The 25,082-nt window shown below is 43.7% G+C and overlaps 1 long non-coding RNA gene across 8 annotated transcripts in view; it reads right to left on the bottom strand.

Annotated features, from left to right (window-relative positions):
* LOC307181412 overlaps positions 1–25,082 on the bottom strand; it is a 505,184-nt gene that overhangs the window by 190,896 nt on the left and 289,206 nt on the right. For 3 of the 8 annotated variants that reach the window (XR_013826728.1, XR_013826729.1, XR_013826733.1), the window contains one exon: positions 24,109–24,186. The exons of 4 other annotated variants lie outside the window; for them this stretch is intronic. This is a non-coding gene — a long non-coding RNA (uncharacterized lncRNA). Of the gene's footprint in view, positions 1–20,650; positions 21,033–24,108; positions 24,187–25,082 lie in introns of those variants that run through there. One more of the 8 variants, XR_013826734.1, reaches the window with a different exon arrangement.

A 25,082-nucleotide genomic window follows, 5' to 3' on the forward strand; every position in this document is an offset into this window, starting at 1 on the left:
ATATTCAGGAAAAAACGCATACGCCCTTCTTGGCCAACCAAGCAAGCTTGCAAAGGAAATCTGCACTACAATGAAGTCTCACTTCCCCCTTGTCAAAAGGGTTATCTAAAAAAAGGGTAAAATCCAGAAAGGCAGGACAGGCCATGGAGAACTGGGAGCCTTGTTATGCTGATGGTCGGGATGTAAATTGCCAACAACCACTCGGGAGAAGTGTATGGTGTTTCCTGAAACATCTAAAAACAAAGCAACAGAACCTAGGGCACTTCCACTTATTGTCCTATAGCTTAGGGAAATTAAAATCAAAAAGACACAGCCACCCCAAAGTTTGGGACGCCTCTGTTTACAAGAACCTCGTTTACAGTACAAGTTCAACATCGCAGAAAGTGAAAAATGGATAAAGAAGTTGTGGTATTTACTTACAAAGCAATATCACTCAGCAATGAAATCTGTGTCATCAGGCCCTTAGCAGCACAATGAGTGGATTCAGGTATGATGATTCTAACTGAAATAAGTCACACAGAAAAAGAAACATCATAAGATATCAGTAATACACGGAATGTAAACTTGGCTACACAGGAACTGAATTACAGAACAGAACAGGGTCTCAAATTTAGAAAACCAACTTATGCTTGCTTAAGGGGAAAGGTGAGTTGGGGTGCTGCATAAAACCAGAGATTGAAATGAGCACAGATAAAGTTCCTTAAGCCAAATATGGAATAGACAAGAGCTACTCCTTGCTCAACGAAATGGACTCAACACCGCATATTAAACGCCTAAGAATGTACCTGACTAGTAAGTATCTTAAAACCTATGGATTGCTATGTCTCCGAAAGAGAATCAAGCGTGTGTACAGGGGCATAAACGCAGCAGTGATAGGATTGGAGAGGTTCGATGAGCAAATGAAGACCCTTTGAAGTCATATTGCATGGTACCCATTCCACGGGTTTCAACTACCCAGGTTTAAGGTGTTCTTCCTTCAGCTAAAACATGCATGTGGAACCTAGAGTATGATCAACCATGTGATCGGGAGACGTGTTCAAATATGTCTCAGTTTTCGTACCCTGGTACTCGGGTGCAACATTCCAGACGCTTTACTAACACTCTCCCCACTTGGAGAGTCAGTCCCTTTAACCTCCTGTTTGGCCTAGTTTGCAATTTCTGTGGAAAATGAACAGGAATAGCGAGAACCAATGAGAGACTAGCTGGAGGTGTCTGGATGGGCAAATTTAACTCTCATTTCCCACCAGGAAGAGGAATTAACCAAAGGCTCAGCGTGCCGTGCCAGAACCAGATTAGGGCCTGAAGACATCCTGCGGTGTTGCGGCCAGGTCACAAGAAAGCGAGTTGAAGAAAGGAGCTCAGGGGCACTGTAATTCACAAACCTGCAGAGTTATAAATGACAGCTATCGTCCAAAAATAGACTGAAGTAAGGCTGCCAAGAGGACTTGAAAGCGGGGCAGAATTGCAGGAACCCGATTTCAGGAGGTAGACTGGAATTGCATTGAAAGCATAGGAAAAGAGGCAGAACGTCCACAATGATGCACTTGGCCAAAAAGGGCGTATGCGTTTTTTCCTGAATATATTCAGGAAAAAACGCATACGCCCTTTTTGGCCAACCAAGCAAGCTTGCAAAGGAAATCTGCACTACAATGAAGTCTCACTTCCCCCCGGTCAAAAGGGCCATCTGAAAAAAGTGTAAAATCCAGAAAGGCAGGACAGGCCATGGAGAACTGGGAGCCTTGTTATGCTGATGGGCGGGATGTAAATTGCCAACAGACACTCGGGAGAAGTGTATGGTGTTTCCTGAAACATCTAAAAAACAAAGCAACAGAGCCTAGGGCACTTCCACTTATGGTCCTATAGCTTAGGGAAATTAAAATCAAAAAGACACAGCCACCCCAAAGTTTGGGACGCCTCTGTTTACAAGAACCTCGTTTACCGTACAAGTTCAATATCACAGAAAGTGAAAAATGGATAAAGAACTTGTGGTACTTACGTACAATGCAGTATCACTCAGCAATGAAATCTGTGTCATCAGGCCCGTAGCAGCACAATGAGTGGATTCAGGTACGATGATTCTAACTGAAATAAGTCACACAGAAAAAGAAACATCATAAGATATCACTAATACACGGATTGTAAACTTGGCTACACAGGAACTGAATTACAGAACAGAACAGGTTCTCAAATTTAGAAAACCAACTTATGCTTGCTTAAGGGTAAAGGTGAGTTGGGGTGCTGCATAAAACCAGAGATTGAAATGAGCACAGATAAAGTTCCTTAAGCCAAATATGGAATAGACAAGAGCTACTCCTTGCTCAACGAAATGGACTCAACACCGCATATTAAACGCCTAAGAATGTACCTGACTAGTAAGTATCGTAAAACCTATGGATTGCTATGTCTCCGAAAGAGAATCAAGCATGTGTACAGGGGCATAAACGCAGCAGTGATAGGATTGGAGAGGTTTGGTGAGCAAATGAAGACCCTTTGAAGTCATATTGCATGGTACCCATTCCACGGGTTTCAACTACCCAGGTTTAAGGTATTCTTCCTTCAGCTAAAACATGCATGTGGAACCTAGAGTATGATCAACCATGTGATCGGGAGACGTGTTCAAATATGTTCCAGTTTTCGTACCCTGGTACTCGGGTGCAACATTCAAGACGCTTTACTAACACTCTCCCGACTTGGAGAGTCAGTTCCTTTAACCTCCTGTTTGGCCCAGTTTGCAATTTCTGCGGAAGATGAACAGGAATAGCGAGAACCAATGAGAGACTAGCTGGAGGTGTCTGGATGGGCAAATTTAACTCTCATTTCCCACCAGGAAGACGAATTAACCAAAGGCTCAGCATGCCGTGCCGGAACCAGATTAGGGCCTGAAGACATCCTGCGGTGTTGCGGCCAGGTCACAAGAAAGCGAGTTGAAGAAAGGAGCTCAGGGGCACTGTAATTCACAAACCTGCAGCGTTATAAATGACAGCTATCGTCCAAAAATAGACTGAAGTAAGGCTGCCAAGAGGACTTGAAAGCGGGGCAGAATTGCAGGAAACCGATTTCAGGAGGTAGACTGGAATTGCATTGAAAGCATAGGAAAAGAGGCAGAACGTCCACAATGATGCACTTGGCCAAAAAGGGCGTATGCGTTTTTTCCTGAATATATTCAGGAAAAAACGCATACGCCCTTTTTGGCCAACCAAGCAAACTTGCAAAGGAAATCTGCACTACAATGAAGTCTCACTTCCCCCCGGTCAAAAGGGCCATCTGAAAAAAGTGTAAAATCCAGAAAGGCAGGACAGGCCATGGAGAACTGGGAGCCTTGTTATGCTGATGGGCGGGATGTAAATTGCCAACAGACACTCAGGAGAAGTGTATGGTGTTTCCTGAAACATCGAAAAAACAAAGCAACAGAGCCTAGGGCACTTCCACTTATGGTCCTATAGCTTAGGGAAATTAAAATCAAAAAGACACAGCCACCCCAAAGTTTGGGACGCCTCTGTTTACAAGAACCTCGTTTACCGTACAAGTTCAATATCACAGAAAGTGAAAAATGGATAAAGAACTTGTGGTACTTACGTACAATGCAGTATCACTCAGCAATGAAATCTATGTCATCAGGCCCGTAGCAGCATAATGAGTGGATTCAGGTACGATGATTCTAACTGAAATAAGTCACACAGAAAAAGAAACATCATAAGATATCACTAATACACGGAATGTAAACTTGGCTACACAGGAACTGAATTACAGAACAGAACAAGTTCTCAAATTTAGAAAACCAACTTATGCTTGCTTAAGGGTAAAGGTGAGTTGGGGTGCTGCATAAAACCAGAGATTGAAATGAGCACAGATAAAGTTCCTTAAGCCAAATATGGAATAGACAAGAGCTACTCCTTGCTCAACGAAATGGACACAAAACCCCATATTAAACGCCTAAGAATGCACCTGACTAGTAAGTATCTTAAAACCTATGGATTGCTATGTCTCCGAAGGAGAATCAAGCATGTGTACAGGGGCATAAACGCAGCAGTGATAGGATTGGATAGGTTCGGTGAGCAAATAAGACCCTTTGAAGTCATATTGCATGGTACCCATTCCACGGGTTTCAACTACCCAGGTTTAAGGTATTCTTCCTTCAGCTAAAACATGCATGTGGAACCTAGAGTATGATCAACCATGTGATCGGGAGACGTGTTCAAATATGTTCCAGTTTTCGTACCCTGGTACTCGGGTGCAACATTCAAGACGCTTTACTAACACTCTCCCGACTTGGAGAGTCAGTCCCTTTAACCTCCTGTTTGGCCCAGTTTGCAATTTCTGCGGAAGATGAACAGGAATAGCGAGAACCAATGAGAGGCTAGCTGGAGGTGTCTGGACGGGCAAATTTAACTCTCATTTCCCACCAGGAAGAGGAATTAACCAAAGGCTCAGCATGCAGGGCCGGAACCAGATTAGGGCCTGAAGACATCCTGCGGTGTTGCGGCCAGGTCACAAGAAAGCGAGTTGAAGAAAGGAGCTCAGGGGCACTGTAATTCACAAACCTGCAGAGTTATAAATGACAGCTATCGTCCAAAAGTAGACTGAAGTAAGGCTGCCAAGAGGACTTGAAAGCGGGGCAGAATTGCAGGAAACCGATTTCAGGAGGTAGACTGGAATTGCATTGAAAGCATAGGAAAAGAGGCAGAACGTCCACAATGATGCACTTGGCCAAAAAGGGCGTATGCGTTTTTTCCTGAATATATTCAGGAAAAAACGCATACGCACTTTTTGGCCAACCAAGCAAGCTTGCAAAGGAAATCTGCACTACAATGAAGTCTCACTTCCCCCCGGTCAAAAGGGCCATCTGAAAAAAGTGTAAAATCCAGAAAGGCAGGACAGGCCATGGAGAACTGGGAGCCTTGTTATGCTGATGGGCGGGATGTAAATTGCCAAGAACCACTTGGGAGAAGTGTATGGTGTTTCCTGAAACAACTAAAAAACAAAGCAACAGAACCTAGGGCACTTCCACTTATGGTCCTATAGCTTAGGGAAATTAAAATGAAAGAAACACAGCCACCCCAAAGTTTAGAACGGCTCTGTTTACAAGATCCTCGTTTACAGTACAAGTTCAACATCGCAGAAAGTGAAAAATGGATAAAGAAGTTGTGGTATTTACTTACAAAGCAATATCACTCAGCAATGAAATCTGTGTCATCAGGCCCTTAGCAGCAAAATGAGTGGATTCAGGTATGATGATTCTAACTGAAATAAGTCACACAGAAAAAGAAACATCATAAGATATCACTAATACACGGAATGTAAACTTGGCTACACAGGAACTGCATTCCAAAACAGAACAGGGTCTCAAATTTAGAAAACCAACTTATGCTTGCTTAAGGGGAAAGGTGAGTTGGGGTGCTGCATAAAACCAGAGATTGAAATGAGCACAGATAAAGTTCCTTAAGCCAAATATGGAATAGACAAGAGCTACTCCTTGCTCAACGAAATGGACTCAAAACCCCATATTAAACGCCTAAGAATGTACCTGACTAGTAAGTATCTTAAAACCTATGGATTGCTATGTCTCCAAAAGAGAATCAAGCATGTGTACAGGGGCATAAACGCAGCAGTAATAGGATTGGAGAGGTTCGGTGAGCAAATGAAGACCCTTTGAAGTCATATTGCATGGTACCCATTACACGGGTCTCAACTCTCCAGGTTTAAGGTATTCTTCCTTCAGCTAAAACATGCATGTGGAACCCAGAGTATGATCAACCATGTGAACGGGAGACGTGTTCAAATATGTCTCAGTTTTCCTCCCCTGGTACTCGGGTGCAACATTCCACACGCTTTAATAACACTCTCCCCACTTGGAGAGTCAGTCCCTTTAACCTCCTGTTTGGCCCAGTTTGCAATTTCTGCGGAAGATGAACAGGAATAGCGAGAACCAATGAGAGGCTAGCTGCAGGTGTCTGGACGGGCAAATTTAACTCTCATTTCCCACCAGGAAGAGGAATTAACCAAAGGCTCAGCATGCCAGGCCGGAACCAGATTAGGGCCTGAAGACATCCTGCGGTGTTGCGGCCAGGTCACAAGAAAGCGAGTTGAAGAAAGGAGCTCAGGGGCACTGTAATTCACAAACCTGCAGAGTTATAAATGACAGCTATCGTCCAAAAATAGACTGAAGTAAGGCTGCCAAGAGGACTTGAAAGCGGGGCAGAATTGCAGGAAACCGATTTCAGGAGGTAGACTGGAATTGCATTGAAAGCATAGGAAAAGAGGCAGAACGTCCACAATGATGCACTTGGCCAAAAAGTGTGTATGCGTTTTTTCCTGAATATATTCAGGAAAAAACGCATACGCCCTTTTTGGCCAACCAAGCAAGCTTGCAAAGGAAATCTGCACTACAATGAAGTCTCACTTCCACCCGGTCAAAAGGGCCATCTGAAAAAAGTGTAAAATCCAGAAAGGCAGGACAGGCCATTGAGAACTGGGAGTCTTGTTATGCTGATGGGCGGGATGTAAATTGCCAACAGACACTTGGGAGAAGTGTATGGTGTTCCCTGAAACATCTAAAACACAAAGCAACAGAGCCTAGGGCACTTCCACTTATGGTCCTATAGCTTAGGGAAATTAAAATCAAAAAGACACAGCCACCCCAAACTTTGGGACGCCTCTGTTTACAAGAACCTCGTTTACAGTACAAGTTCAACATCGCAGAAAGTGAAAAATGGATAAAGAAGTTGTGGTATTTACTTACAAAGCAATATCACTCAGCAATGAAATCTGTGTCATCAGGCCCTTAGCAGCACAATGAGTGGATTCAGGTATGATGATTCTAACTGAAATAAGTCACACAGAAAAAGAAACATCATAAGATATCAATAATACACGGAATGTAAACTTGGCTACACAGGAACTGAATTACAGAACAGAACAGGGTCTCAAATTTAGAAAACTAACTTATGCTTGCTTAAGGGGAAAGGTGAGTTGGGGTGCTGCATAAAACCAGAGATTGAAATGAGCACAGATAAAGTTCCTTAAGCCAAATATGGAATAGACAAGAGCTACTCCTTGCTCAACGAAATGGACTCAACACCGCATATTAAACGCCTAAGAATGTACCTGACTAGTAAGTATCTTAAAACCTATGGATTTCTATGTCTCCGAAAGAGAATCAAGCATGTGTACAGGGGCATAAATGCAGCAGTGATAGGATTGGAGAGGTTCGTGAGCAAATGAAGACCCTTTGAAGTCATATTGCATGGTACCCATTCCACGGGTTTCAACTACCCAGGTTTAAGGTATTCTTCCTTCAGCTAAAACATGCATGTGGAATCTAGAGTATGATCAACCATGTGATCGGGAGACGTGTTCAAATATGTCTCAGTTTTCGTACCCTGGTACTCGGGTGCAACATTCCAGACGCTTTACTAACACTCTCCCCACTTGGAGAGTCAGTCCCTTTAACCTCCTGTTTGGCCCAGTTTGCAATTTCTGTGGAAGATGAACAGGAATAGTGAGAACCAATGAGAGGCTAGCTGGAGGTGTCTGGATGGGAAAATTTAACTCTCATTTCCCACCAGGAAGAGGAATTAACCAAAGGCTCAGCGTGCCGTGCCAGAACCAGATTAGGGCCTGAAGACATCCTGCGTTGTTGCGGCCAGGTCACAAGAAAGCGAGTTGAAGAAAGGAGCTCAGGGGCGCTGTAACTCACAAACCTGCAGAGTTATAAATGACAGCTATCGTCCAAAAATAGACTGAAGTAAGGCTGCCAAGAGGACTTGAAAGCGGGGCAGAATTGCAGGAAACCGATTTCAGGAGATAGACTGGAATTGCATTGAAAGCATAGGAAAAGAGGCAGAACGTCCACAATGATGCACTTGGCCAAAAAGGGCGTATGCGTTTTTTCCTGAATATATTCAGGAAAAAACGCATACGCCCTTTTTGGCCAAAGAAGCAAACTTGCAAAGGAAATCTGCACTACAATGAAGTCTCACTTCTCCCCGGTCAAAAGGGCCATCTGAAAAAAGTGTAAAATCCAGAAAGGCAGGACAGGCCATGGAGAACTGGGAGCCTTGTTATGCTGATGGGCGGGATGTAAATTGCCAACAGACACTCAGGAGAAGTGTATGGTGTTTCCTGAAACATCTAAAAAACAAAGCAACAGAGCCTAGGGCACTTCCACTTATGGTCCTATAGCTTAGGGAAATTAAAATCAAAAAGACACAGCCACCCCAAAGTTTGTTACGCCTCCGTTTACAAGAACCTCGTTTACCGTACAAGTTCAGTATCACAGAAAGTGAAAAATGGATAAAGAACTTGTGGTACTTACGTACAATGCAGTATCACTCAGCAATGAAATCTATGTCATCAGGCCCGTAGCAGCATAATGAGTGGATTCAGGTATGATGATTCTAACTGAAGTAAGTCACACAGAAAAAGAAACATCATAAGATATCACTAATACACGGAATGTAAACTTGGCTACACAGGAACTGCATTCCAAAACAGAACAGGGTCTCAAATTTAGAAAAGCAACTTATGCTTGCTTAAGGGGAAAGGTGAGTTGGGGTGCTGCATAAAACCAGAGATTGAAATGAGCACAGATAAAGTTCCTTAAGCCAAATATGGAATAGACAAGAGCTACTCCTTGCTCAACGAAATGGACTCAAAACCCCATATTAAATGCCTAAGAATGTACCTGACTAGTAAGTATCTTAAAACCTATGGATTGCTATGTCTCCAAAAGAGAATCAAGTGTGTGTACAGGGGCATAAACGCAGCAGTGATAGGATTGGAGAGGTTCGGTGAGCAAATGAAGACCCTTTGAAGTCATATTGCATGGTACCCATTACACCGGTCTCAACTCTCCAGGTTTAAGGTATTCTTCCTTCAGCTAAAACATGCATGTGGAACCCAGAGTATGATCAACCATGTGAACGGGAGACGTGTTCAAATATGTCTCAGTTTTCCTCCCCTGGTACTCGGGTGCAACATTCCAGACGCTTTACTAACACTCTCCCCACTTGGAGAGTCAGTCCCTTTAACCTCCTGTTTGGCCCAGTTTGCAATTTCTGCGGAAGATGAACAGGAATAGCGAGAACCAATGAGAGACTAGCTGGAGGTGTCTGGATGGGCAAATTTAACTCTCATTTCCCACCAGGAAGAGGAATTAACCAAAGGCTCAGCGTGCCGTGCCAGAACCAGATTAGGGCCTGAAGCCATCCTGCGGTGTTGCGGCCAGGTCACAAGAAAGCGAGTTGAAGAAAGGAGCTCAGGGGCACTGTAATTCACAAACCTGCAGAGTTATAAATGACAGCTATCGTCCAAAAATAGACTGAAGTAAGGCTGCCAAGAGGACTTGAAAGCGGGGCAGAATTGCAGGAAACCGATTTCAGGAGGTAGACTGGAATTGCATTGAAAGCATAAGAAAAGAGGCAGAACGTCCACAATGATGCACTTGGCCAAAAAGGGCATATGCGTTTTTTCCTGAATATATTCAGGAAAAAACGCATACGCACTTTTTGGCCAACCAAGCAAGCTTGCAAAGGAAATCTGCACTACAATGAAGTCTCACTTCCCCCTGGTCAAAAGGGCCATCTGAAAAAAGTGTAAAATCCAGAAAGGCAGGACAGGCTATGGAGAACTGGGAGCCTTGTTATGCTGATGGGCGGGATGTAAATTGCCAACAGACACTCAGGAGAAGTGTATGGTGTTTCCTGAAACATCTAAAAAACAAAGCAACAGAGCCTAGGGCACTTCCACTTATGGTCCTATAGCTTAGGGAAATTAAAATCAAAAAGACACAGCCACCCCAAAGTTTGGGACGCCTCTGTTTACAAGAACCTCGTTTACCGTACAAGTTCAATATCACAGAAAGTGAAAAATGGATAAAGAACTTGTGGTACTTACGTACAATGCAGTATCACTCAGCAATGAAATCTATGTCATCAGGCCCTTAGCAGCATAATGAGTGGATTCAGGTACGATGATTCTAACTGAAATAAGTCACACAGAAAAAGAAACATCATAAGATATCACTAATACACGGAATGTAAACTTGGCTACACAGGAACTGCATTCCAAAACAGAACAGGGTCTCAAATTTAGAAAACCAACTTATGCTTGCTTAAGGGGAAAGGTGAGTTGGGGTGCTGCATAAAACCAGAGATTGAAATGAGCACAGATAAAGTTCCTTAAGCCAAATATGGAATAGACAAGAGCTACTCCTTGCTCAACGAAATGGACTCAACACCCCATATTAAACGCCTAAGAATGTACCTGACTAGTAAGTATCGTAAAACCTATGGATTGCTATGTCTCCGAAAGAGAATCAAGCATGTGTACAGGGGCATAAACGCAGCAGTGATAGGATTGGAGAGGTTCGGTGAGCATATGAATACCCTTTGAAGTCATATTGCATGGTACCCATTACACGGGTCTCAACTCTCCAGGTTTAAGGTATTCTTCCTTCAGCTAAAACATGCATGTGGAACCCAGAGTATGATCAACCATGTGAACGGGAGACGTATTCAAATATGTCTCAGTTTTCGTACCCTGGTACTCGGGTGCAACATTCCAGACGCTTTACTAACACTCTCCCGACTTGGAGAGTCAGTCCCTTTAACCTCCTGTTTGGCCCAGTTTGCAATTTCTGCGGAAGATGAACAGGAATAGCGAGAACCAATGAGAGGCTAGCTGGAGGTGTCTGGACGGGCAAATTTAACTCTCATTTCCCACCAGGAAGAGGAATTAACCAAAGGCTCAGCATGCCGGGCCGGAACCAGATTAGGGCCTGAAGCCATCCTGCGGTGTTGCAGCCAGGTCACAAGAAAGCGAGTTGAAGAAAGGAGCTCAGGGGCACTGTAATTCACAAACCTGCAGAGTTATAAATGACAGCTATCGTCCAAAAATAGACTGAAGTAAGGCTGCCAAGAGGCCTTGAAAGCGGGGCAGAACTGCAGGAAACCGATTTCAGGAGGTAGACTGGAATTGCATTGAAAGCATAGGAAAAGAGGCAGAACGTCCACAATGATGCACTTGGCCAAAAAGGGCGTATGCGTTTTTTCCTGAATATATTCAGGAAAACACGCATACGCCCTTTTTGGCCAACCAAGCAAGCTTGCAAAGGAAATCTGCACTACAATGAAGTCTCACTTCCCCCCGGTCAAAAGGGCCATCTGAAAAAAGTGTAAAATCCAGAAAGGCAACAGGCCATTGAGAACTGGGAGCCTTGTTATGCTGATGGGCGGGATGTAAATTGCCAACAGACACTCAGGAGAAGTGTATGGTGTTTCCAGAAACATCTAAAAAACAAATCAACAGAGCCTAGGGCACTGCCACTTATGGTCCTATAGCTTAGGGAAATTAAAATCAAAAAGACACAGCCACCCCAAAGTTTGGGACGCCTCTGTTTACAAGAACCTCGTTTACAGTACAAGTTCAACATCGCAGAAAGTGAAAAATGGATAAAGAAGTTGTGGTATTTACTTACAAAGCAATATCACTCAGCAATGAAATCTATGTCATCAGGCCCTTAGCAGCACAATGAGTGGATTCAGGTATGATGATTCTAACTGAAATAAGTCACACAGAAAAAGAAACATCATAAGATATCAGTAATACACGGAATGTAAACTTGGCTACACAGGAACTGAATTACAGAACAGAACAGTGTCTCAAATTTAGAAAACCAACTTATGCTTGCTTAAGGGTAAAGGTGGGTTGGGGTGCTGCATAAAACCAGAGATTGAAATGAGCACAGATAAATTTCCTTAAGCCAAATATGGAATAGACAAGAGCTACTCCTTGCTCAATGAAATGGACTCAACACCGCATATTAAACGCCTAAGAATGTACCTGACTAGTAAGTATCTTAAAACCTATGGATTGCTATGTCTCCGAAAGAGAATCAAGCATGTGTACAGCGGCATAAACGCAGCAGTGATAGGATTGGAGAGGTTCTGTGAGCAAATGAAGACAATTGAAGTCATATTGCATGGTACCCATTCCACGGGTTTCAACTACCCAGGTTTAAGGTATTCTTCCTTCAGCTAAAACATGCATGTGGAACCTAGAGTATGATCAACCATGTGATCGGTAGACGTGTTCAAATATGTCTCAGTTTTCGTACCCTGGTACTCGGGTGCAACATTCCAGACGCTTTACTAACACTCTCCCCACTTGGAAAGTCCGCGCCTTTAACCTCCTGTTTGGCCCAGTTTGCAATTTCTGCGGAAGATGAACAGGAATAGCGAGAACCAATGAGAGGCTAGCTGGAGGTGTCTGGACGGGCAAATTTAACTCTCATTTCCCACCAGGAAGAGGAATTAACCAAAGGCTCAGCGTGCCGTACCGGAACCAGATTAGGGCCTGAAGCCATCCTGCGGTGTTGCGGCCAGCTCAAAAGAAAGCGAGTTGAAGAAAGGAGCTCAGGTGCACTGTAATTCAGAAACCTGCAGAGTTATAAATGACAGCTATCGTCCAAAAATATACTGAAGTAAGGCTGCCAAGAGGACTTGAAAGCGGGGCAGAATTGCAGGAAACCGATTTCAGGAGGTAGACTGGAATTGCATTGAAAGCATAGGAAAAGAGGCAGAACGTCCACAATGATGCACTTGGCCAAAAAGGGCGTATGCGTTTTTTCCTGAATATATTCAGGAAAAAACGCATACGCCGTTTTTGGCAAACGAAGCAAGCTTGCAAAGGAAATCTGCACTACAATGAAGTCTCACTTCCCCCCGGTCAAAAGGGCCATCTGAAAAAAGTGTAAAATCCAGAAAGGCAACAGGCCATTGAGAACTGGGAGCCTTGTTATGCTGATGGGCGGGATGTAAATTGCCAACAGACACTCAGGAGAAGTGTATGGTGTTTCCTGAAACATCTAAAAAACAAAGCAACAGAACCTAGGGCACTTCCACTTATGGTCCTATAGCTTAGGGAAATTAAAATGAAAAAGACACAGCCACCCCAAAGTTTGGGACGCCTCCGTTTACAAGAACCTCGTTTACAGTACAAGTTCAACATCGCAGAAAGTGAAAAATGGATAAAGAAGTTGTGGTATTTACTTACAAAGCAATATCACTCAGCAATGAAATCTGTGTCATCAGGCCCTTAGCATCACAATGAGTGGATTCAGGTATGATGATTCTAACTGAAATAAGTCACACAGAAAAAGAAACATCATAAGATATCAGTAATACACGGAATGTAAACTTGGCTACACAGGAACTGAATTACAGAACAGAACAGGGTCTCAAATTTAGAAAACCAACTTATGCTTGCTTAAGGGGAAAGGTGAGTTGGGGTGCTGCATAAAACCAGAGATTGAAATGAGCACAGATAAAGTTCCTTAAGCCAAATATGGAATAGACAAGAGCTACACCTTGCTCAACGAAATGGACTCAACACCGCATATTAAATGCCTAAGAATGTACCTGACTAGTAAGTATCTTAAAACCTATGGATTGCTATGTCTCCGAAAGAGAATCAAGCATGTGTACAGGGGCATAAACGCAGCAGTGATAGGATTGGAGAGGTTCGGTGAGCAAATGAAGACCCTTTGAAGTCATATTGCATGGTACCCATTCCACGGGTTTCAACTACCCAGGTTTAAGGTATTCTTCCTTCAGCTAAAACATGCATGTGGAACCTAGAGTATGATCAACCATGTGATCGGGAGACGTGTTCAAATATGTCTCAGTTTTCGTACCCTGGTACTCGGGTGCAACATTCCAGATGCTTTACTAACACTCTCCCCACTTGGAGAGTCAGTCCCTTTAACCTCCTGTTTGGCCCAGTTTGCAATTTCTGTGGAAGATGAACAGGAATAGCGAGAACCAATGAGAGACTAGCTGGAGGTGTCTGGATGGGCAAATTTAACTCTCATTTCCCACCAGGAAGAGGAATTAACCAAAGGTTCAGCGTGCCGTGCCAGAACCAGATTAGGGCCTGAAGACATCCTGCGGTGTTGCGGCCAGGTCACAAGAAAGCGAGTTAAAGAAAGGAGCTCAGGAGCACTGTAATTCACAAACCTGCAGAGTTATAAATGACAGCTATCGTCCAAAAATAGACTGAAGTAAGGCTGCCAAGAGGACATGAAAGTGGGGCAGAATTGCAGGAAACCGATTTCAGGAGGTAGACTGGAATTGCATTGAAAGCATAGGAAAAGAGGCAGAAAGTCCACAATGATGCACTTGGCCAAAAAGGGCGTATGCAGTTTTTCCTGAATATATTCAGGAAAAAACGCATACGCCCTTTTTGGCCAACCAAGCAAGCTTGCAAAGGAAATCTGCACTACAATGAAGTCTCACTTCCCCCCGGTCAAAAGGGCCATCTGAAAAAAGTGTAAAATCCAGAAAGGCAGGACAGGCCATGGAGAACTGGGAGCCTTGTTATGCTGAAGGGCGGCATGTAAATTCCCAACAAACACTAGGGAGAAGTGTATGGTGTTTCCTGAAACATCTAAAAAACAAAGCAACAGAGCCTAGGGCACTTCCACTTATGGTCCTATAGCTTAGGGAATTTAAAATCAAAAAGACACAGCCACCCCAAAGTTTTGAACGGCTCTGTTTACAAGAACCTCGTTTACAGTACAAGTTCAACATCGCAGAAAGTGAAAAATGGATAAAAAAGTTGTGGTATTTACTTACAAAGCAATATCACTCAGCAATGAAATCTGTGTCATCAGGCCCTTAGCAGCACAATGAGTGGATTCAGGTATGATGATTCTAACTGAAATAAGTCACACAGAAAAAGAAACATCATAAGATATCAGTAATACACGGAATGTAAACTTGGCTACACAGGAACTGAATTACAGAACAGAACAGGGTCTCAAATTTAGAAAACCAACTTATACTTGCTTAAGGGGAAAGGTGAGTTGGGGTGCTGCATAAAACCAGAGATTGAAATGAGCACAGATAAAGTTCCTTAAGCCAAATATGGAATAGACAAGAGCTGCTCCTTGCTCAACGAAATGGACTCAACACCGCATATTAAACGCCTAAGAATGTACCTGACTAGTAAGTATCTTAAAACCTATGGATTGCTATGTCTCCGAAAGAGAATCAAGCATGTGTACAGGGGCATAAACGCAGCAGTGATAGGATTGGAGAGGTTCGGTGAGCAAATGAAGACCCTTTGAAGTCATATTGCATGGTACCCATTCCACGGGTTTCAAATACCCAGGTTTAAGGTATTCTTCCTTCAGCTAAAAGATGCATGTGGAACCCAAGTATGATCAACCATGTGAACGGGAGACGTGTTCAAATATGTCTCAGTTTTCCTCCCCTGGTACTCGGGTGCAACATTCCAGAGGCTTTACTAACACTCTCCCCACTTGGAGAGTCAGCGCCTTTAACCTCTTGTTTGGCCCAGTTTGCTATTTCTTGGAAGATGAACAGGTATAGCGAGAACCAATGAGAGACTCGCTGGAGGTGTCTGGACGGGCAAATTTAACTCTCATTTCCCACCAGGAAGAGGAAATAACCAAAGGCTCAGCGTGCCGTGCCGGAACCAGATTAGGGCCTGAAGCCATCCTGCGGTGTTGCGGCCAGGTCACAAGAAAGCGAGATGAAGAAAGGAGCTCAGGGACACTGTAATTCACAAACCTGCAGAGTTATAAATGACAGCTATCGTCCAAAAATAGACTGAAGTAAGGCTGCCAAGAGGACTTGAAAGCGGGGCAGAATTGCAGGAAACCGATTTCAGGAGGTAGACTGGAATTGCATTGAAAGCATAGGAAAAGAGGCAGAACGTCCACAATGATGCACTTGGCCAAAAAGGGCGTATGCGTTTTTTCCTGAATATATTCAGGAAAAAACGCATACGCCCTTTTTGGCCAACCAAGCAAGCTTGCAAAGGAAATCTGCACTACAATGAAGTCTCACTTCTCCCCGGTCAAAAGGGCCATCTGAAAAAAGTGTAAAATCCAGAAAGGCAGGACAGGCCATGGAGAACTGGGAGCCTTGTTATGCTGATGGGGGGGATGTAAATTGCCAACAAACACTCGGGAGAAGTGTATGGTGTTTCCTGAAACATCTAAAAAACAAAGCAACAGAACCTAGGGCACTTCCACTTATGGTCCTATAGCTTAGGGAAATTAAAATCAAAAAGACACAGCTACCCCAAAGTTTGGAACAGCTCTGTTTACAAGAACCTCGTTTACAGTACAAGTTCAACATCGCAGAAAGTGAAAAATGGATAAAGAAGTTGTGGTATTTACTTACAAAGCAATATCACTCAGCAATGAAATCTGTGTCATCAGGCCCTTAGCAGCACAATGAGTGGATTCAGGTATGATGATTCTAACTGAAATAAGTCACACAGAAAAAGAAACATCATAAGATATCACTAATACACGGAATGTAAACTTGGCTACACAGGAACTGAATTACAGAACAGAACAGTGTCTCAAATTTAGAAAACCAACTTATGCTTGCTTAAGGGTAAAGGTGGGTTGGGGTGCTGCATAAAACCAGAGATTGAAATGAGCCCAGATAAATTTCCTTAAGCCAAATATGGAATAGACAAGAGCTACTCCTTGCTCAACGAAATGGACTCAACACCGCATATTAAACGCCTAAGAATGTACCTGACTAGTAAGTATCTTAAAACCTATGGATTGCTATGTCTCCGAAAGAGAATCAAGCATGTGTACAGGGGCATAAACGCAGCAGTGATAGGATTGGAGAGGTTCTGTGAGCAAATGAAGACCCTTTGAAGTCATATTGCATGGTACCCATTCCACGGGTTTCAACTACCCAGGTTTAAGGTATTCTTCCTTCAGCTAAAACATGCATGTGGAACCTAGAGTATGATCAACCATGTGATCGGGAGACGTGTTCAAATATGTCTCAGTTTTCGTACCCTGGTACTCGGGTGCAACATTCCAGACGCTTTACTAACACTCTCCCCACTTGGAAAGTCAGCGCCTTTAACCTCCTGTTTGGCCCAGTTTGCAATTTCTGCGGAAGATGAACAGGAATAGCGAGAACAAATGAGAGGCTAGCTGGAGGTGTCTGGACGGGCAAATTTAACTCTCATTTCCCACCAGGATGAGGAAATAACCAAAGGCTCAGCGTGCCGTGCCAGAACCAGATTAGGGCCTGAAGCCATCCTGCAGTGTAGCGGCCAGGTCACAAGAAAGCGAGTTGAAGAAAGGAGCTCAGGGGCACTGCAATTCACAAACCAGCAGATTTATAAATGACAGCTATCGTCCAAAAATAGACTGAAGTAAGGCTGCCAAGAGGACTTGAAAGCGGGGCAGAATTGCAGGAAACCGATTTCAGGAGGTAGACTGGAATTGCATTGAAAGCATAGGAAAAGAGGCAGAACGTCCACAATGATGCACTTGGCCAAAAAGGGCGTATGCGTTTTTTCCTGAATATATTCAGGAAAAAACGCATACGCCCTTTTTGGCCAACCAAGCAAGCTTGCAAAGGAAATCTGCACTACAATGAAGTCTCACTTCCCCCCGGTCAAAAGGGCCATCTGAATAAAGTGTAAAATCCAGAAAGGCAGGACAGGCCATGGAGAACTGGGAGCCTTGTGATGCTGATGGGCGGGATGTAAATTGCCAACAGACACTCGGGAGAAGTGTATGGTGTTTCCTGAAACATCTAAAAAACAAAACAACAGAGCCTAGGGCACTGCCACTTATGGTCCTATAGCTTAGGGAAATTAAAATCTAAAAGACACAGCCACCCCAAAGTTTGGGACGGCTCTGTTTACAAGAACCTCGTTTACAGTACAAGTTCAACATCGCAGAAAGTGAAAAGTGGATACAGAAGTTGTGGTATTTACTTACAAAGCAATATCACTCAGCAATGAAATCTGTGTCATCAGGCCCTTAGCAGCACAATGAGTGGATTCAGGTATGATGATTCTAACTGAAGTAAGTCACACAGAAAAAGAAACATCATAAGATATCAGTAATACACGGAATGTAAACTTGGCTACACAGGAACTGAATTACAGAACAGAACAGGGACTCAAATTTAGAAAAACAACTTATGCTTGCTTAAGGGTAAAGGTGAGTTGGGGTGCTGCATAAAACCAGAGATTGAAATGAGCACAGATAAAGTTCCTTAAGCCAAATATGGAATAGACAAGAGCTACTCCTTGCTCTACAAAATGGACTCAACACCGCATATTAAACGCCTAAGAATGTACCTGACTAGTAAGTATCTTAAAACCTATGGATTGCTATGTCTTCAAAAGAGAATCAAGCATGTGTACAGGGGCATAAACGCAGCAGTGATAGGATTGGAGAGGTTGGGTGAGCAAATGAAGACCCTTTGAACTCATATTGCATGGTACCCATTCCACGGGTTTCAACTACCCAGGTTTAAGGTATTCTTCCTTCAGCTGAAACATGCATGTGGAACCTAGAGTATGATCAACCATGTGATCGGGAGACGTGTTCAAATATGTCTCAGTTTTCGTACCCTGGTACTCGGGTGCAACATTCCAGACGCTTTACTAACACTCTCCCGACTTGGAGAGTCAGTCCCTTTAACCTCCTGTTTGTCCCAGTTTGCAATTTCTGCGGAAGATGAACAGGAATAGCGAGAACCAATGGAGACTAGCTGGAGGTGTCTGGACGGGCAAATTTAACTCTCATTTCCTACCAGGAAGAGGAATTAACCAAAGGCTCAGCGTGCCATGCCAGAATCAGATTAGGGCCTGAAGCCATCCTGCGGTGTTGCGGCCAGGTCACAAGAAAGCGAGTTGAAGAAAGGAGCTCAGGGGCACTGTAATTCACAAACCTGCAGAGTTATAAATGACAGCTATCGTCCAAAAATAGACTGAAGTAAGGCTGCCAAGAGGACTTGAAAGCGGGGCAGAATTGCAGGAAACCGATTTCAGGAGGTAGACTGGAATTGCATTGAAAGCATAGGAAAAGAGGCAGAACGTCCACAATGATGCACTTGGCCAAAAAGGGCGTATGCGTTTTTTCCTGAATATATTCAGGAAAAAACGCATACGCCCTTTTTGGCCAACCAAGAAAGCTTGCAAAGGAAATCTGCACTACAATGAAGTCTCACTTCGCCCCAGTCAAAAGGGCCATCTGAAAAAAGTGTAAAATCCAGAAAGGCAGGACAGGCCATGGAGAACTGGGAGCCTTGTTATGCTGATGGGCGGGATGTAAATTGCCATCAGACACTCGGGAGAAGTGTATGGTGTTTCCTGAAACATCTAAAAAACAAAGAAACAGAGCCTAGGGACCTGCCACTTATGGTCCTATAGCTTAGGGAAATTAAAATCAAAAAGACACAGCCACCCCAAAGTTTGGGACGCCTCTGTTTACAAGAACCCCGTTTACAGTACAAGTTCAACATCGCAGAAAGTGAAAAATGGATAAAGAAGTTGTGGTATTTACTTACAAAGCAATATCACTCAGCAATGAAATCTATGTCATCAGGCCCTTAGCATCACAATGAGTGGATTCAGGTATGATGATTCTAACTGAAATAAGTCACACAGAAAATGAAACATCATAAGATATCAGTAATACACGGAATGTAAACTTGGCTACACAGGAACTGAATTACAGAACAGAACAGGGTCTCAAATTTAGAAAACCAACTTATGCTTGCTTAAGGGGAAAGGTGAGTTGGGGTGCTGCATAAAACCAGAGATTGAAATGAGCACAGATAAAGTTCCTTAAGTCAAATATGGAATAGACAAGAGCTACTCCTTGCTCAACGAAATGGACTCAACACCGCATATTAAACGCCTAAGAATGTACCTGACTAGTAAGTATCTTAAAACCTATGGATTGCTATGTCTCCGAAAGAGAATCAAGCATGTGTACAGGGGCATAAACGCAACAGTGATAGGATTGGAGAGGTTTGGTGAGCAAATGAAGACCCTTTGAAGTCATATTGCATGGTACCCATTCCACGGGTCTCAACTCTCCAGGTTTAAGTTACTCTTCCTTCAGCTAAAACATGCATGTGGAACCTTGAGTATGATCAACCATGTGATCGGGAGACGTGTTCAAATATGTCTCAGTTTTCGTCCCCTGGTACTCGGGTGCAACATTCCAGACGCTTTACTAACACTCTCCCCACTTGGAGAGTCAGTCCCTTTAACCTCCTGTTTGGCCCAGTTTGCAATTTCTGCGGAAGATGAACAGGAATAGCGAGAACCAATGAGAGGCTAGCTGGAGGTGTCTGGACGGGCAAATTTAACTCTCATTTCCCACCAGGAAGAGGAATTAAACAAAGGCTCAGCATGCCGGGCCGGAACCAGATTAGGGCCTGAAGCCATCCTGCGGTGTTGCGGCCAGGTCACAAGAAAGCGAGTTGAAGACAGGAGCTCAGGGGCACTGTAATTCACAAACCTGCAGAGTTATAAATGACAGCTATCGTCCAAAAATAGACTGAAGTAAGGCTGCCAAGAGGACTTGAAAGCGGGGCAGAATTGCAGGAAACCGATTTCAGGAGGTAGACTGGAATTGCATTGAAAGCATAGGAAAAGAGGCAGAACGTCCCCAATGATGCACTTGGCCAAAAAGGGCGTATGTGTTTTTTCCTGAATATATTCAGGAAAAGACGCATACGCCCTTTTTGGCCAACCAAGCAAGCTTGCAAAGGAAATCTGCACTACAATGAAGTCTCACTTCCCCTCGGTCAAAAGGGCCTTCTGAAAAAAGTGTAAAATCCAGAAAGGCAGGACAGGCCATGGAGAACTGGGAGCCTTGTTATGCTGATGGGCGGGATGTAAATTGCCATCAGACACTCGGGAGAAGTGTATGGTGTTTCCTGAAACATCTAAAAAACAAAGCAACAGAGCCTAGGGACCTGCCACTTATGGTCCTATAGCTTAGGGAAATTAAAATCAAAAAGACACAGCCACCCCAAAGTTTGGGACGCCTCTGTTTACAAGAACCTCGTTTACAGTACAAGTTCAACATCGCAGAAAGTGAAAAATGGATAAAGAAGTTGTGGTATTTACTTACAAAGCAATATCACTCAGCAATGAAATCTATGTCATCAGGCCCTTAGCATCACAATGAGTGGATTCAGGTATGATGATTCTAACTGAAATAAGTCACACAGAAAATGAAACATCATAAGATATCAGTAATACACGGAATGTAAACTTGGCTACACAGGAACTGAATTACAGAACAGAACAGGGTCTCAAATTTAGAAAACCAACTTATGCTTGCTTAAGGGTAAAGGTGAGTTGGGGTGCTGCATAAAACCAGAGATTGAAATGAGCACAGATAAAGTTCCTTAAGTCAAATATGGAATAGACAAGAGCTACTCCTTGCTCAACGAAATGGACTCAACACCGCATATTAAACGCCTAAGAATGTACCTGACTAGTAAGTATCTTAAAACCTATGGATTGCTATGTCTCCGAAAGAGAATCAAGCATGTGTACAGGGGCATAAACGCAACAGTGATAGGATTGGAGAGGTTCGGTGAGCAAATGAAGACCCTTTGAAGTCATATTGCATGGTACCCATTCCACGGGTCTCAACTCTCCAGGTTTAAGGTATTCTTCCTTCAGCTAAAACATGCATGTGGAACCCAAGTATGATCAACCATGTGAACGGGAGACGTGTTCAAATATGTCTCAGTTTTCCTCCCCTGGTACTCGGGTTCAACATTCCAGACGCTTTACTAACACTCTCCCCACTTGGAGAGTCAGTCCCTTTAACCTCCTGTTTGGCCCAGTTTGCAATTTCTGCGGAAGATGAACAGGAATAGCGAGAACCAATGAGAGGCTAGCTGGAGGTGTCTGGACGGGCAAATTTAACTCTCATTTCCCACCAGGAAGAGGAATTAACCAAAGGCTCAGCATGCCGGGCCGGAACCAGATTAGGGCCTGAAGCCATGCTGCGGTGTTGCGGCCAGCTCAAAAGAAACCGAGTTGAAGAAAGGAGCTCAGGGGCACTGTAATTCACAAACCTGCAGAGTTATAAATGACAGCTATCGTCCAAAAATAGACTGAAGTAAGGCTGCCAAGAGGACTTGAAAGCGGGGCAGAATTGCAGGAAACCGATTTCAGGAGGTAGACTGGAATTGCATTGAAAGCATAGGAAAAGAGGCAGAACGTCCACAATGATGCACTTGGCCAAAAAGGGCGTATGCGTTTTTTCCTGAATATATTCAGGAAAAAACGCATACGCCCTTTTTGGCCAACCAAGCAAGCTTGCAAAGGAAATCTGCACTACAATGAAGTCTCACTTCCCCCCGGTCAAAAGGGCCATCTGAAAAAAGTGTAAAATCCAGAAAGGCAGGACAGGCCATGGAGAACTGGGAGCCTTGTTATGCTGATGGGCGGGATGTAAATTGCCAACAACCACTCAGGAGAAGTGTATGGTGTTTCCTGAAACATCTAAAAAACAAAGCAACAGAGCCTAGGGCACTTCCACTTATGGTCCTATAGCTTAGGGAAATTAAAATCAAAAAGACACAGCCACCCCAAAGTTTGGAACGGCTCTGTTTACAAGAACCTCGTTTACAGTACAAGTTCAACATCACAGAAAGTGAAAAATGGAGAAAGAATTTGTGGTATTTACTTACAAAGCAATATCACTCAGCAATGAAATCTGTGTCATCAGGCCCTTAGCAGCACAATGAGTGGATTCAGGTATGATGATTCTAACTGAAGTAAGTCACACAGAAAAAGAAACATCATAAGATATCAGTAATACACGGAATGTAAACTTGGCTACACAGGAACTGAATTACAGAACAGAACAGGGACTCAAATTTAGAAAAACAACTTATGCTTGCTTAAGGGGAAAGGTGAGTTGGGGTGCTGCATAAAACCAGAGATTGAAATGAGCACAGATAAAGTTCCTTAAGCCAAATATGGAATAGACAAGAGCTACTCCTTGCTCAACGAAATGGACTCAACACCGCATATTAAACGCCTAAGAATGTACCTGACTTGTAAGTATCTTAAAACCTATGGATTGCTATGTCTCCAAAAGAGAATCAAGCATGTGTACAGGGGCATAAACGCAGCAGTGATAGGATTGGAGAGGTTCGGTGAGCAAATGAAGACCCTTTGAATTCATATTGCATGGTACCCATTCCACGGGTCTCAACTCTCCAGGTTTAAGGTATTCTTCCTTCAGCTAAAACATGCATGTGGAACCTAGAGTATGATCAACCATGTGATCGGGAGATGTGTTCAAATATGTCTCAGTTTTCGTACCCTGGTACTCGGGTGCAACATTCCAGACGCTTTACTAACACTCTCCCCACTTGCAGAGTCAGCGCCTTTAACCTCCTGTTTGGCCCAGTTTGCAATTTCTGCGGAAGATGAACAGGAATAGCGAGAACCAATGAGAGGCTAGCTGGAGGTGTCTGGACGGGCAAATTTAACTCTCATTTCCCACCAGGAAGAGGAAATAACCAAAGGCTCAGCGTGCCGTACCGGAACCAGATTAGGGCCTGAAGCCGTCCTGCGGTGTTGCGGCCAGGTCACAAGAAAGCGAGTTGAAGAAAGGAGCTCAGGGGCACTGTAATTCACAAACCTGCAGAGTTATAAATGACAGCTATTGTCCAAAAATATACTGAAGTAAGGCTGCCAAGAGGACTTGAAAACGGGGCAGAATTGCAGGAAACCGACTTCAGGAGGTAGACTGGAATTGCATTGAAAGCATAGGAAAAGAGGCAGAACGTCCACAATGATGCACTTGGCCAAAAAGGGCGTATGCGTTTTTTCCTGAATATATTCAGGAAAAAACGCATACGCCCTTTTTGGCCAACCAAGCAAGCTTGCAAAGGAAATCTGCACTACAATGAAGTCTCACTTCCCCCCGGTCAAAAGGGCCATCTGAAAAAAGTGTAAAATCCAGAAAGGCAGGACAGGCCATGGAGAACTGGGAGCCTTGTTATGCTGATGGGCGGGATGTAAATTGCCAACAGACACTCAGGAGAAGTGTATGGTGTTTCCTGAAACATCTAAAAAACAAAGCAACAGAGCCTAGGGCACTTCCACTTATGGTCCTATAGCTTAGGGAAATTAAAATCAAAAAGACACAGCCACCCCAAAGTTTGGAACGGCTCTGTTTACAAGAACCTCGTTTACAGTACAAGTTCAACATCGCAGAAAGTGAAAAATGGATAAAGAGTTGTGGTATTTACTTACAAAGCAATATCACTCAGCAATTAAATCTGTGTCATCAGGCCCTTAGCAGCACAATGAGTGGATTCAGGTATGATGATTCTAACTGAAATAAGTCACACAGAAAAAGAAACATCATAAGATATCAGTAATACACGGAATGTAAACTTGGCTACACAGGAACTGAATTACAGAACAGAACAGGGTCTCAAATTTAGAAAACCAACTTATTCTTGCTTAAGAGGAAAGGTGAGTTGGGGTGATGCATAAAATCAGAGATTGAAATGAGCACAGATAAAGTTCCTTAAGCCAAATATGGAATAGACAAGAGCTACTCCTTGCTCAACGAAATGGACTCAACACCCCATATTAAACGCCTAAGAATGTACCTGACTAGTAAGTATCTTAAAACCTATGGATTGCTGTGTCTCCAAAAGAGAATCAAGCATGTGTACAGGGGCATAAACGCAGCAGTGATAGGATTGGAGAGGTTCGGTGAGCAAATGAAGACCCTTTGAAGTCATATTGCATGGTACCCATTCCACGGGTTTCAACTACCCAGGTTTAAGGTATTCTTCCTTCAGCTAAAACATGCATGTGGAACCCAGAGTATGATCAACCATGTGATCGGGAGACGTGTTCAAATATGTCTCAGTTTTCGTACCCTGGTACTCGGGTGCAACATTCCAGACGCTTTACTAACACTCTCCCCACTTGGAGAGTCAGCGCCTTTAACCTCCTGTTTGGCCCAGTTTGCAATTTCTGTGGAAGATGAACAGGAATAGCGAGAACCAATGAGAGGCTAGCTGGAGGTGTCTGGACGGGCAAATTTAACTCTCATTTCCCACCAGGAAGAGGAATTAACCAAAGGCTCAGCATGCCTGGCCGGAACAAGATTAGGGCCTGAAGCCATCCTGCGGTGTTGCGGCCAGGTCACAAGAAAGCGAGTTGAAGAAAGGAGCTCAGGGGCACTGTAATTCACAAACCTGCAGAGTTAT

Source organism: Stenella coeruleoalba (genome assembly GCF_951394435.1).
Source record: "Stenella coeruleoalba genome assembly, contig: scaffold_195, whole genome shotgun sequence".
NCBI classification, from domain to species: domain Eukaryota; kingdom Metazoa; phylum Chordata; class Mammalia; order Artiodactyla; family Delphinidae; genus Stenella; species Stenella coeruleoalba.